Source organism: Sturnira hondurensis, unplaced genomic scaffold (assembly GCF_014824575.4).
Source record: "Sturnira hondurensis isolate 20B ecotype Veracruz unplaced genomic scaffold, ASM1482457v3 Scaffold0000880, whole genome shotgun sequence".
In the NCBI taxonomy this organism is placed as follows: Eukaryota; Metazoa; Chordata; class Mammalia; order Chiroptera; family Phyllostomidae; genus Sturnira; species Sturnira hondurensis.
In genome coordinates this window covers 4,809,877-4,816,712 of record NW_028073511.1, presented here as the reverse complement: position 1 = coordinate 4,816,712, position 6,836 = coordinate 4,809,877, and the positions used below count along the sequence as shown (strand labels likewise).

The 6,836-nt window shown below is 55.0% G+C and overlaps 1 long non-coding RNA gene across 1 annotated transcript; it reads right to left on the bottom strand.

The window, feature by feature from the left end:
* Positions 1-1,185: 1,185 nt before the first annotated feature.
* On the bottom strand, positions 1,186-4,181 carry LOC118993549 (uncharacterized). Its single transcript, XR_005067880.1, has 3 exons — positions 4,130-4,181; positions 3,664-3,861; positions 1,186-1,250 (listed from the first exon to the last, which is right to left on the bottom strand). It is a non-coding gene; the product is annotated as an uncharacterized LOC118993549 (long non-coding RNA).
* Between the last annotated feature and the right edge of the window lie 2,655 nt (positions 4,182-6,836).

Sequence of the window (6,836 nt, the reverse complement as noted above, 5' to 3'; positions counted from 1 at the left end):
AACCTGGTGGCCACTAGCCACTTGAGAGGTGGCTCGTGCAACTGAGGAACTGAAGTTTTCATTGTATTTTATTTTAGTTATTTCAGAGTTAAATAGTTTCACGAGTTTAGTGGCTACTGTAGTGGGCAGTGCGGATGTGGAGGGCAAGAATGCAGTCTCTGGGGTGGACCACCTTGTTCCCGTTCTGCATCCGAGCTGTAAGACCTTGAGCGAGCTGCTTAGCCTCTCTGAGCTTCGGTTTCCTCATCTGTAAAATGTGGGCATGACAGTGTTGATCTTAGAGGGTGGTGGTGAGGGTTAAGTGGGTCAAGCTATATTAAGTGCCCCATTTGGGAAGAGCTGAAGGAATGTTAGCTATTTTCCTTGCTCTCTTCGGCGCTGGCACCTGGCCTGTGATCCACGCACATGCCTGTGTCTCCTGTCTCCAAGGCCTCTGTCTGTCCCTGCTGTGAATCTTTCATGGGCCCCAGCCCAGGGCAGAGAAAACCAGCGACCAGAGACCAGGGAGTGAGGGGCCTCAGGATGCCTGGAGGAGGAGAATGACGGGCCAGGCTGCCCCTCCCCCAACAATGGTGCGAGCCAGTCACCCTTCAAGAGAAGAGGTGGTCTGTGTGGCTCGTCCTCTGGTGCTGGGGTTTAGGGGTAAGGCAGCCTGGAAGGGGGGGTTCGGGTACACTCAGGGGCAAGGAGCTTTCTCCATTCAATCTCTCAGGCCAGGGAGCCATAGGAGCCTAACTGCGTCTCCTCAACTGTGTCCCCCTCCAGCGAGGCCAGAAGTCAGGAGGGGTGTCCCGGAAAGCAGCAGTTTTCTAAGAAATGGAGGATCTGGGTCCAACGCCATGACCCTGGAGCCAGGTCTTTGGAATTCCCCCTTCCTTCTTACCCGGTGAGGAACCGAACTCCCCCGTTTCAGGGAATGGGTGCAAGACCAAGTCCTCTGCAGGGGTGCGAGGGCCACGTGGGGGTTTCCGGATCCCAGCACTTCTTGGTGCCCTCAGGGACACAGCCTCAAATTCCCCCAAAGAATTAATCAGCATGAGAAGCCAAGGACCCTCTGAGGGTCTCATACTCTCCATATTCATCCTGCTTGTTCCTCACCTGTCCTAGGCTCAGCAGGAGATGGAGGGGTCCACAGGCGGGGCCAAGGCCTTCTCTGGGAGGTGGCCCAAGAGAACATCTCCATCTCCCAGTACAAATCCAGAGCCCCTTCTGCCCCTAGTCTCTGGGACTCCTGCTTCTGCAGCCAGGATCTGAAGGGAGAAACCCACCCTTCAGAGCCACAGAGGAATGCCTGTAGAATTCTAGACTCCAGAGACAGGGAGCCCTGACCAGTGCGGCTCAGTTGGTTGGGTGTCATTATGCAAAGCGAAAGGCTGCAGGTTCAATTCCTAGTCAGGGCACATGCCTGGGTTGCAGGTTCAGCCCCTGGTTGGGGCACACATACAACCAGTCCATATTTCTCTCTCACATCAATATTTCTCTCCCTCTCTTTCCCCCTTCTTTCCCATGTCTCCAAATTAATTAATTAATTAATTAATTAATTAATTAATAATATCTTTAAAGACAGGGCATAGGGCAGGGGACCATCTTTGCTCTACCATGCCTGATTTCAGGGTAAGAGACAGCAGGAGACATCAAAAGTTATACACTAGGAGGAACTTCCAAGTGGTGGGAATGAGACAGTAGATTGTAGGAGCCGATTATATTAAACTTTAATTAGGCTGACAGGACAGGGCTCTGATAGAGTGAGATGATAAGAAAGCTGGGATTTAAAATACACAGGATACAAGGCTGATACCATCTCTCAGCTGGACTTGGAGCCAGATAGACTTAGGTTTAAATCCAGCCATGCTGTGTGACCTTGGGTTAATTGTTTAAGGATTCTGCTATCCAGTTTCCCCATCTGTAAAATGGGGATAAAGAAATCCACCACCCAGGTTGTGTGGAGGAGTGAGGGAGGCCTGTGGGTAAGCGACCCTAACCCAGTGCCCAACACATACTGGGGAATAGAGAGGTGGCCAAGTCTGGGGATTTAGCGGACAGCGGAAGGGGAAGACCTGCAGGAGGGTGGGTTGGGAACAGGATGCTCCACCCCCAGTGAGAGACTGATCTCCCAGTTAGAGACAGCTTCCGCCCAGCTGCAGACCCAGGGCCAGGCCCCACTCCCCTGAGCCCAAGTGAGAGTCCTCTGTCCCCCAGCCCCATTCCTACACCCCGTGCCAAGGCAATCATGGCGGGACAGTGAGAGAACTGGGACTCCATCTCTTCTAGCGGGGCTTATGCCCCCTTGATCGGGGGACCTCACTTGCCAACCTCAGGAAGCCCTTCGTGGGCCACTCAGAGGGAACTGGTTTCCCCCAGCTAGTCCTCCTTCCCCTGAGAGACCCCCAGGGAGCTCTGAGAAAGACCCTGGGCCAGAGGCCAGCCTGCCTGGCTCACCTCAGACCAGTGTTGCTGAGCGTTGGGATAGGAACTGTTGGTGATTTGGGGGCCAGCTGGTGGGCACGTTTGTGGGGGGGCCACTTCCCACCAGATTCAGGTATAAATCGAAAGCCCATCTCATCTGGACCCGGAGGTGCCTACAGGAAGGAAGCTGGCTTCACAAGGCTGGCACTGGAACAGCAGCTGGCCCTAGGCTGAGCAGCCTCCGGGCCCCCCTCCCCTACACCCCCAGCAGGGGTGAGAAGGGCTCTGTGGCCACTGGGCCATAAACGGCTTCACACAAAGTTAGCTCAGGCCAGACTCTCCCACTGCCGAGGAGGAAACCAAGGGACAGTGAGGCTTGGGAAGCCCAGAGCTTTACAGCCCAGGGAGTGTCTTTCATTAAGTGCAGGCTGCTTGGATGCAAAGGAGCAAAGCTCTTGTCATATGTCCAGACACAGCCCCACCCCTTAGACTGGGGGTGCCTGGGAGCAAGGCTGTGTTTCCCCGTTAGAATGGCGTGAAGGATGGGGTGGCCTCTGTCAGCTTCTACTCACTCCCCACCATCTGAGTAAGACCATCGTGTGTCCAGAAGGAAGAAATCGCGAAACTCGAAATTCCTGTTGTAACTCATGTTGTTCACTCTCAATGAATCACTTTGAGAGTGATTCATTACCAACAAGAGTAACACAGGTGGAATGGTGCGGTGCATCTTTAACCTTCCTGAAGAGTTGTGGACCCCAGAAAGTTTCTCTACGTCTCCCCTCACAGCTTGTTCTTCCCCTTACCTCCGCCAGTCCTTTCAGGGACAGGAGAGCTAGGGGCTGGGGGAGGGGGCAGGGCTGGGCGGGGCTGGGATGTGGCTAAGGTGAAGAGAACTGTCTTGCTCTGGACCCTGTTCTCTCTCTCCCCTGCCTGTTACCCCCAAGCTGTCCCCTCTGACATCTCTGCAACCCTGCCTTGCCCAGAGCAGCCCCAGCAGGGCACCCCTTCCCCCCCTTCTGTGCCCACAGAGGAGGGCCTCTGGCTGCCCACTGCCAGGTACAGAGGATAAAAATACCCAGTGGAAAAACACATGGCCCCAGGTCAAACATTAACCTGTAAGATCTGGCGTGCTGGCCCCTGCGTCCCTTCCCAGGCTACCTGGCCACTGACGTGCAGCTGGAAATGATGTCCTGTTCCTCTGATCACCACTGTCATTCTCAGACGTTTGCTCACACACTTCCAGCAGGAAGCACCCACCTGAGGACACCCCAGGGCACAGAGCTAGCCATCCCCTGGTTGCAGGCGGGATTCTCCCTCCGCTCAGCCTGGGATCTCCCTGAAGCTCTGTGGTGTTCAAAGTTCATCTCATCTCCCAGGTGAAAATAGCACCTCTGACCCTCTGGGGGAGGAGCCCAGCCCAGAGTTACCAGATTCCTCGGGTGTTCTGTCCATCTGCTGCAAAACAAGCGCCCTCAGAATCCGGAAGGGAGGACAATAGGCAAAGGAAAGGGGCTAGCGGGAGGAGAGAGTCTCGCCAGAGCTGGCACACACCCCTCTGCAACCTGGGTGTTCACCTGAAGGAGGCGTTGGAAGTGAGCAGTTCCAGCCCTGTCCCCAATGTACCCTGTGTGTCCAGCTCTGCTGTTGTCTGGGCCTGGGGAGACCGGAGGGGTGGGCGTGTTTCCCGTGGACTCAGGGCACTGTCCACACGCCTCAGGCCCACCCTGGTATGGCCAGGCAGGTCCTCCTGGTCGGCCTCTCCACAGCTGTCCAAGTTTTAGCAGGGAGGCAGCCCACCTGGCCCTCATCCCTCACACCTCTGGGACTTGACGCCCAGTAGTTCTAGGAAATGCATGCGCTGCAGCCTTGAGCCTGGGCCAAGAGCCTTGAGCCTTCAGGGCCTTGAGCCTTGAGCCGTGCCCATTTTTTGGTCAAGGAAGCTTGACTGTACACAGTGAAAAGAGTGAAGTCCACCTAGGCACGGCATGGCTGCCCCGTCACTCGGCTGCCTGAAGTCCGATGGGCCTCACTTGGAGCCCGACAGGGACTTAGAGGGCCCTGGGACCAGGGGAGCCCTCCTGGCCACTTTGATGTCCACGGCAGCATTGTAGCCGCATGGTGGAGAGCGTGTAAATATTAACTTTTAAGGGGAAGCAGAGGCTTTGAGTGGAAATCAGCAGGGGCCTCACCCACCTCTCTCGGGGCAGCAGAGAGCCGGCCTACTGGGGATCAGTCTCTGTAGCCTGCCACCAGGTTGAGGTCGGTGCTGGACAGAGAGTTAGGAGGCCTGAGGCCTGGCCTCTGAGAAGGAATATGGCTCTCCCAGGCACAGGAATTCCTAGCCAGGATTATCCCTCAGGCTCCTGGAGAAGCTTCTCACCAGGGAGGCTGTCCCTGTGTCGGGAGAGGGCACTGCAGAAAGCACCTAAGGGCTTGTCCCTGCTGCTGACCCAGCCGGGCCCCGCCAGAGGCCCTGTGGGCTGTGGAGGTCTTTGGTTTGGAGCCAAGTTCTGCCACTTAAATAACTATGTGGTCTTGTATGTGTTACTAAGCCTCTGTGAGCCTCAGTCTTCTCATCAGTAAAATGGGGTAATCATACCCAGCTCATAGGACTAAATGAGCAGATCCGTGTATGTGGAAGCTGTTGCACATGGGCGTTGGTCTGGAACTATCAGCACAATTGCTATCTGTGCCCTGCTCTCACCTCAGTTTCCTCACCTGGATTTGGTCATCTCTACAGACCTGCGCTGGGGGTCCAGGGTGCGACACCTGCTCCCTGAACGCAGTCACACACCCTGTTCCCCCTTCTTGCCAGGGCCACAACTGCATCTCACCGCCCTCATCATCATGCTGACATTTGCTTTGGCTCACAGAGCAGCTACCTGTTGAGTTGAACAAAGCCTAGGGAGGGAGCAGAGAATAAGACAGCCAGAAGCCCTGGCTCTGGAGAGAGGGGCAGGCGGAGGTGTTAGCCTGAGAGGCCTGACCTCAGGCTCAAGAAACAAAGCCAGTGATGCGGAGGTGGGTGTGAGGTGGGGGTCAGAATTAATTTTCAGCAGCTGAGGAGCCAGAACTGGGGGGAGGAGGGTGTTTGCATCTGGATGCCATCTGGACGAGGGCAAACACCAAGGGGCCACTCGAGGAAATGCCTGAGCGGCAAATCAAATCCTGCAAAGAAATTGCCGAGCCCTTGAAATGAATGTCTGAGGGAGAGGAATGCGTCTGGGGAGTGCCGCTGGTGGTGGGGAGACCAGGCTGGGGAAGGAGGAGAGGAAGGGACTGAGCCTAGGGCCTTTGGAGTGGGGCGGGGGGCGGGGCGGAGGGCCTCCCTGGGCTGGTGGCCCCCTGTAGACACTGTGGCTGGATGTTGGGCTGAGGGTGATGAAAGCAGGGCCCCCAAACACACAGGTCTACATTGCCTCGGAATTCTGCGTCAGGTTCCCTGGAGCCCCCAAACGCTTGTCAGACCCCTGGCCTTAGAGTGCTGGTGTCCTGCAGATCAACAGCCTTGTCCACTCCACACATACCCACGTAGCACCTACTGTACACGCAGCCTTGGGACAGGCAGCCTGGGCTCTCGGAGGTGTGGGTCAGCACGCCATGGTGGCTTTGGGATCTGACAGATTGATTCAAATGCCCTCTCTCCTTGAACAGGCTTTCCCAAAAGTTAACTCGCTTGGCTAAGCCTCCATTTTCTTGTTCGTGAAAAAGCCCAATCTCGCAGCTTCTCGGGCCTCCCTGGAAGTGCAGTCAGTGCTAGCCTTGGGTGGGGATCCAGAGCAAGACAGAAGATCTGGCAGACCCTCCCCCCTCCACGGGCTGCACCCCCTGGGTCCCCGCTGCTGACGTAAGGCAGCTGCTACCCAGCTCCGTCCCAGGGAGGAGCACTGTGATTAACCCGAGGAGGGAGGCCAGGAAACTCGCTCACCCCAACTCAGCCGATGGCTGCAGGTCCCGGATGCAGGCCTTCGCCCATGGCTCACCCTGTAAACCAGGCCAGGTAGGCACACGTGTGTATTTGTGTGTGCATGTATGTGGGAGTGCTTTCACACCAATGGTTGTGCAAATGTGCTTGCATGTGTTTGCACGTGTGTTTGTTTATTCACATGTGTGTCACATACAAACACTTGTGTGTTTTAACACGTGAAAATATCTGTATGCATTATTTAAGGGCAGTATGTGTTTGAATGTGCATATATTTACATGTTTATGTATGTTTTGTCTGTATGGTATGTGTACATGCTGCATGTATGAGTATATAATGTACATGGGTTTGTGTTTGTAAGTAAGGTATTATGAGTTTGTATAATGTGTTTCTGTGCTAATATATGGTTGTGGATATATACACCTGTGTGTAATTGGCATGCCTGTGTATTACGTATAAGTGTGTGTATGGATGTGTATGTGAAATGCAATTATATCTGTACATG